The sequence below is a fragment of the Sphaeramia orbicularis genome, chromosome 22, assembly GCF_902148855.1.
Source record: "Sphaeramia orbicularis chromosome 22, fSphaOr1.1, whole genome shotgun sequence".
In the NCBI taxonomy this organism is placed as follows: domain Eukaryota; kingdom Metazoa; phylum Chordata; class Actinopteri; order Kurtiformes; family Apogonidae; genus Sphaeramia; species Sphaeramia orbicularis.
In genome coordinates this window covers 11,796,886-11,804,410 of record NC_043978.1, presented here as the reverse complement: position 1 = coordinate 11,804,410, position 7,525 = coordinate 11,796,886, and the positions used below count along the sequence as shown (strand labels likewise).

The 7,525-nt window shown below is 38.7% G+C and overlaps 1 long non-coding RNA gene across 1 annotated transcript; it reads left to right on the top strand.

The window, feature by feature from the left end:
- Positions 1 to 6,818: 6,818 nt before the first annotated feature.
- On the top strand, positions 6,819 to 7,052 carry LOC115413705 (uncharacterized). The gene is made up of 2 exons (XR_003934504.1): positions 6,819 to 6,902; positions 7,017 to 7,052. It is a non-coding gene; the product is annotated as an uncharacterized LOC115413705 (long non-coding RNA).
- The last annotated feature ends 473 nt before the right edge of the window (positions 7,053 to 7,525 follow it).

Below are 7,525 nucleotides of genomic sequence, written 5' to 3'. Positions count from 1 at the left end.
TGGTTTCAGGTAAAGATTCAAAGTTATTTTTCAAACCATTAAGGTGCTGTTGATATAATTTAATTCTTAAAAGTGTAGCTGATGTAGAATAAGATGCAGTAATAAACTGTTCTCATGTCTTTTTTCCAGGTTCTTCAGTCCACCAGAATCCACCTCATATTTACAAGAAACAAGGAGAAAATGCTGAAATCACGTGTTCACATCAAATCAACAACTACTATGTGATCCTCTGGTACAGACGATCAAAGAACAATGACATGAAGCTCCTGGGATATATGGACACAAACACTGCAACTAAAGAACCTGGAGTGAATGTGCAGATGAGTGGAGGTGCAAGTAAAGGTGAAACCTGCACATTAACCACTGAAGAACTCAGCCTGAACAGCAGTGCAGTTTACTTCTGTGCTGCCAGTCAACACAGTGATGTGAACTGCTGTGTCTCTGTACAAAAACCTCCTGTTTCATTTCTTTTTCATCTTTCTATTACAGATCACAGCCTGCACCTGTACTAAACCATGTAACCAACGCTGGTGTTCACCGTCACACAGATCACACATTAAAACTGGATCTTTAAGAGAGATTTGTGTCACATCTACAACTACACATTTCATTTATTTGCTCTCCTCATTAAAATGCAGAAATGTAAAACTGTGCAAATTAACAGTTAAATACAGTTGTGCTCATAAGTTCACTCATGGCTAGTGTTTGGGTGAACCCATTTATTATCAAACCAATGTGTTTGCTTTTTTCAAAATCCTACTGACAACAGAAACTATCCAAATGACCCTGATCCAAAGTGGACATACCCTAGTTCTTAATCCTCTGTATCAGCCCCTTTAACATCAATGACAGTTTGAAGTCTTTTGGGGTCGTTGTGGATGAGGCACTTTATTTTCTCAGATGGTGAAGCTGCCCATTCTTCTTGGCAAAACACCTTCAGTTCCTTTAAAAGTTGGTGTTTTCTTGCATGAACTGCATGAGACCTCCCCAAAGTGCCTCAATGACACTCAAGTCAGGAGACTGAGATGGCCCCTCCTTCACCTTTTTCTGCTGTAGCCAATGACAGGTTGACTTGGTCTAGTGTTTTGGGTCATTGCCATGTTGGAACATCCAAGACCTTCCCATGCGCATTCCATCAGGGTATGTCAACATATGAGCACAACTGTATATCAGTTTAGTATAATTCTGGATTTCCATATATAAGACAGGATAAATTTAGCCATTCTGTTATTATTCCTTAATTTATTATGGCTGATACAAACCTGCTGTTTTGCTGAAATACATAAAATCACAGCGTCATCAGCATACAGCTGGACTTTTATGTCAGAATAAGAGGAAGGAAGACCTTTACCAAAATGAACCAAGAAGTGGCTCCAGTATAAACCCTTGAAGAACACCAGTAAAATAGATGTGAAAGTCTTTACTCATACAAACTGTTTTCTATCTTTCAGGCATCAATTCATTTCGAACAAAATAAAAATGGTTTTAAAAAATCCTGTATATTTCACCCTCTTCAATGTATATTTACGAAGAGAAAAAGAAAAAAAAAACATTACCAGACACAACATTAAATAACTTGTCTTCATTCCATCTGCAATGAATTAGAATTAGACTGTAATACAAGTTATTCACCAACAAAAACAGACTCAATATATGCACAACGGAGACAGATAGTTAACAAATAAATTGCTTGACTATTTTAAGTCCTCAAAAATGACAATAATTGATGTTAAACAACAACAACTCAACATTTGACAAACCATGCAAAAAATAAACAAGTGTAGACTACTGTTTGTCTCTTGTTTTTCCATTTTCTTGCATAAGGTGGCAGTATATCTGTACTGAGCAGCAGGAGGATGATGCATGAAGACACCACCCACTGAACATTTACATCCAACAACCAATGAGACAGTTTATCACAATAAACACACAACCACGACTACAACACCAACAGTCTGATCTGAAAAGAACACAATGATCATATTCTTCTGTTTAATGTGGAAAGTGATGCTGGTTTCAGGTAAAAAATTTTGTTATTTTTCAAACCATTAAGGTGCTGTTGATATAATTTAATTCTTAAAAGTGTAGCTGATGTAGAATAAGATGGCGTAATAAACTGCTCTTGTTCTCATGTGTTTTGTTGATGTGTTTTTTCCAGTTTCTTCAGTCCAACAGAATCCACCTCACATTTACAAGAAACAAGGAGAAAAAGCTGAAATCACCTGTTCACATCAAAACAATGACTACTATGTAATTCTCTGGTACAGCCAAACAAAGAGCAATGACATGAAGCTCCTGGGATATATGAACACAAACACTGCAACTAAAGAACCTGGAGTGAATGTGCAGATGAGTGGAGGTGCAAGTAAAGGAGAAACCTGCACATTAACCACTGAAGAACTCAGCCTGAACAGCAGTGCAGTTTACTTCTGTGCTGCAAGTCAACACAGTGATGTGAACTGCTGTGTCTCTGTACAAAAACCTCCCATTGCATCAAGGTTTTTTTCATCTTTCTATTACAGATCACAGTCTGCACCTGTACTAAACCATTAAACCAACGCTGGTGTTCACCATCACACAGATCACACATTAAAACTGGATCTGTAAGAGATGTTTGCATCACATCTACAACTACACATTTGATTTATTGTTTTATTTATTCTGCTCATTAATATGTAGATATATAAGAAATATGTAATGCCAAAGTTATATGAATGCAACTCTGGATTAAAAAAAACAGGGTCACTTCAGCCACTCTGTTATTCTTCCTTAATTTATTAAGGCTGATGGAAACCTGCTGTTTTACTGAAATACATAAATCACAGCATCATCAGCATACAGATGGATTTCTACATCACAACATACAGAAGGAAGATCTTTACCAAATGAATGAATAATCAGTGGCTACAGTATAGATCGTTGCAGAACACCAATGAAATGGATATAAAAGTGTTTACTCATTCAAACTGTTTTCTATCTTTCAGGTATCAATCAATTTAAAAAAAGAAAATTTGGTTACAAGATCCTGCATATTTCACCCTCTGCAATGTATATTTATAAGAAAACAATGACCAGATAACATTACATATTTTGTCTTTATACCATCTGCAATGAAATGTAAAGCACTTGGCTTTGTAACAGAAGTTATTTTCCCTCAAAAACAGCCTCAACATATGCACAACATAAACATATGCTTAATAAATATATTATGTGATCTATTTAAGTCCTCAAAAATAAGATTTAACCTGTGGGACAAAATACAATTAAAGTTAAACAACAACACAACATTTTACTAATCATGTTAAAAAAAAAAAAAAAAGAAAAGAAAGCAATATGGATTACTGTTTGTCTCTTGTTTTTCCATTTTCTTTCATAAGGTGGCAGTATATCTGTACTGAGCAGCAGTAGGATGATGCATGAAGACACCACCCACCCAACATTTACATCCAACAACCGACGAGACAGTTTATCACAATAAACACACAACCACAACTACAACACCAACAGTCTGATCTGAAAAGAACACAATGATCATATTCTTCTGTTTAATGTGGAAAGTGATGCTGGTTTCAGGTAAAGATTTAATTATTTTTCAAACCATTACGGTGATGTTGATATTTAATTCTCAAAAGTGTAGCTGATGTAGAATAAGATGCAGTAATAAACTGTTCTCATGTCTGTTTCCAGGGTCTTCAGTCCACCAGAATCCACCTCATATTTACAAGAAACAAGGAGAAAAAGCTGAAATCACCTGTTCACATCACATCAATACCTACAACCGGATCTTCTGGTACAGACGATCAAAGAACAATGAGATGAAGCTCCTGGGATATATGTACAATAGCAATTCAAACCCTGAACTTGGAGTGAATGTGCAGATGAGTGGAAGTGCAAGTAAAGGAGAAACCTGCACATTAACTACTGAAGAACTCAGCCTGAACAGCAGTGCAGTTTACTTCTGTGCTGCCAGTCAACACAGTGATGTGAACTGCTGTGTCTCTGTACAAAAACCTCCCACTGCATCAGGGTTTTTTTCATCTTTCTATTACAGATCACAGCCTGCCCCTGTACTAACCCATTAAACCAACGCTGGTGTTCACCGTCACACAGATCACACATTAAAACTGGACCTTTAAGAGAAATTTGTGTCACATCTACAAATACACATTTCATTTATTTGTTCTCCTCATTAAAATGCAGAAATGTAAAACTGTTCAAATCCAAAGGTCTACACAGTTGTGCTCATAAGTTTACATACCCTAGCAGAATTTGTGATTCTTTGTCCATTTTCCAGCGAATATGAATGATAATACAAAAACTTTCCTTTCACTCGTGGCTAGTGTTTGGGTGAAGCCATTTATTATCAAACCAATGTGTTTGCTCTTTTCAAAATCCTACTGACAACAGAAACTATCCAAATGACCCTGATCCAAAGTGGACATACCCTAGTTCTTAATCCTCTGTATCGGCCCCTTTAACATCAATGACAGTTTGAAGTCTTTTGTGGTCATTGTGGATGAGGCACTTTATTTTCTCAGATGGTGAAGCTGCCCATTCTTCTTGGCAAAATACCTTCAGTTCCTTTAAAAGTTTGGGCTTTCTTGCATGAAGTGCATGTTTGAGACCTTCCCAAAGTGGCTCATTGATACTGAGGTCAGGAGACTGAGATGGACTCTCCTTCACCTTCACTTTTTTCTGCTGTAGCTAATGACACGTCGACTTGGCCTAGTGTTTTGGGTCATTGTCATGTTGGAACATCCAAGACCTTCCCATGCATCAGGGTATGTCAACATATGAGAAAACTGTATATCAGTATAGTATAATTCTGGATTTCCATATATATACTATATTGCCAAAAGTATTTGCTCACCTGCCTTGACTCACGTATTAATTTCAGTGCCATCCCATTCCTAGTCTATGGGGTTCAATATGACATGGGTCCACCCTTTGCAGCTATAACAGCTTCAGCTCTTCTGGGAAGGCTGTCCACAAGGTTTAGGAGTGTGTTCATGGGAATTTTGGACCATTCTTCCAGAAGCACATTTGTGAGGTCACACACTGATGTTGGACAGAAGGCCTGGCTCTCAGTCTCCGCTCTAATTCATCCCAAAGGTGTTCTATGGGGTTGAGGTCAGGACTCTGTGCAGGCCAGTCCAGTTCATCCACACCAGACTCTGTCATCCACGTCTTTATGGACCTTGCTTTGTGCACTGGTGCACAGTCATGTTGGAAGAGGAAGGGGCCAGCTCCAAACTGTTCCCACAAAGTTGGGAGCATGGAATTGTCCAAAATGTCTTGGTATGCTGGAGCATTCCTAGTTCCTTTCACTGGAACTAAGGGGCCGAGCCCAGCTCCTGAAAAACAACCCCACGCCATAATCCCCCCTCCACCAAACTTTACACTTAGCACAATGCGGTCCGACAAGTATCGTTCTCCTGGCGACCGCCAAACCCAGACCTGTCCATCAGATTGCCAGATGGAGAAGCATGATTGGTCACTTCAGAGAAGGCGCCTCCACTGCTCTAGAGTCCAGTGGCGGCGTGCTTTACACCACTGCATCCGGCGCTTTGCATTGCATTTGGTGATGTATGGCTTGGATGCAGCTGCTCAGCCACAGAAACCCATTCCATGAAGCTCTCTGCGCACTGTTCTGGAGCTAATCTGAAGGCCACATGAAGTTTGGAGGTCTGTAGCCATTGACTCTGCAGAAAGTTGGCGACCTCTTCGCACTATGTGCCTCAGCATCCGCTGACCCCGCTCCGTCAGTTTACGTGGCCTTTCACTTCGTGGCTGAGTTGCTGTCGTTCCCAAACACTTCTACTTTCTTATAATACAGCTGACAATTGACTGTGGAATATTTAGGAGTGAGGAAATTTCACGACTGGATTTGTTGCACAGGTGGCATCCTATCACAGTTCCACGCTGGAATTCACTGAGCTCCTGAGAGCGACCCATTCTGTCACAAATGTTTGTAAAAGCAGTCTGCATGCCTAGGGGCTTGATTTTATACACCTGTGGCCATGGAAGTGATTGGAACACCGGATTCTGATGATTTGGATGGATGAGTGAATACTTTTAGCAATATAGTGTATGTCAGGATAAATTTATCCATTCTGTTATTCTTCCTTAATTTATTATGGCTGACACAAACCTGCTGTTTTGCTGAAATACATAAAATCACAGCATCATCAGCATACAGCTGGACTTTTATGTCAGAATAAGAGGAAGGAAGACCTTTACCAAATGAACCAAGAGGTGGCTCCAGTATAAACCCTTGAAGAACACCGGTAAAATGGATGTGAAAGTCTTTACTCATACAAACTGTTTTCTATCTTTCAGGTATCAGTCAATCCATTTCGAACAAAATAAAAAATGGTTTAAAAAAAAAATCCTGTATATTTCACCCTCTTCAATGTATATTAAAAAAAAAACATTGCCAGACACAACATTAAATATCTTGTCTTTATTCCATCTGCAATGAATTAGAATTAAACTGTAATACAAGTTATTCGCCAACAAAAACAGACTCAACATATGCACAGCGGAGACAGATGGTTAACAAATAAAATGCTTGACTATTTTAAGTCCTTAAAAATGACAAACGATAATTGATGTTAAACAACAACACAATATTTGACAAATCATGCAAAAAATAAGCAAGTATAGACTACTGTTTGTCTCTTGTTTTTCCATTTTCTTTCATAAGGTGGCAGTATATCTGTACTGAGCAGCAGGAGGATGATGCATGAAGACACCACCCACCCAACATTTACATCCAACAACCGACGAGACAGTTTATCACAATAAACACACAACCACAACTACAACACCAACAGTCTGATCTGAAAAGAACACAATGATCATATTCTTCTGTTTAATGTTGAAAGTGATGCTGGTTTCAGGTAAAGATTTAGTTATTTTTCAAACCATTACGGTGATGTTGATATTTAATTCTCAAAAGTGTAGCTGATGTAGAATAAGATGCAGTAATAAACTGTTCTCATGTCTGTTTCCAGGGTCTTCAGTCCACCAGAATCCACCTCATATTTACAGGAAACAAGGAGAAAAAGCTGAAATCACCTGTTCACATCAAATCGACGGCTACTTCCTAATCCTCTGGTACAGACGATCAAAGAACAATGACATGAAGCTCCTGGGATATATGAACTATAACAGTCCAAACCCTGAACTTGGAGTGAATGTGCAGATGAGTGGAGGTGCAAGTAAAGGTGAAACCTGCACATTAACCACTGAAGAACTCAGCCTGAACAGCAGTGCAGTTTACTTCTGTGCTGCCAGTCAACACAGTGATGTGAACTGCTGTGTCTCTGTACAAAAACCTCCCACTGCATCAGGGTTTTTTTCATCTTTCTATTACAGATCACAGCCTGCACCTGTACTAAACCATTAAACCAATGCTGGTGTTCACCGTCACACAGATCACACATTAAAACTGGATCTTTAAGAGAAATTTGTGTCACATCTACAAATACACATTTCATTTATTTGTTCTCCTCATTAAAAT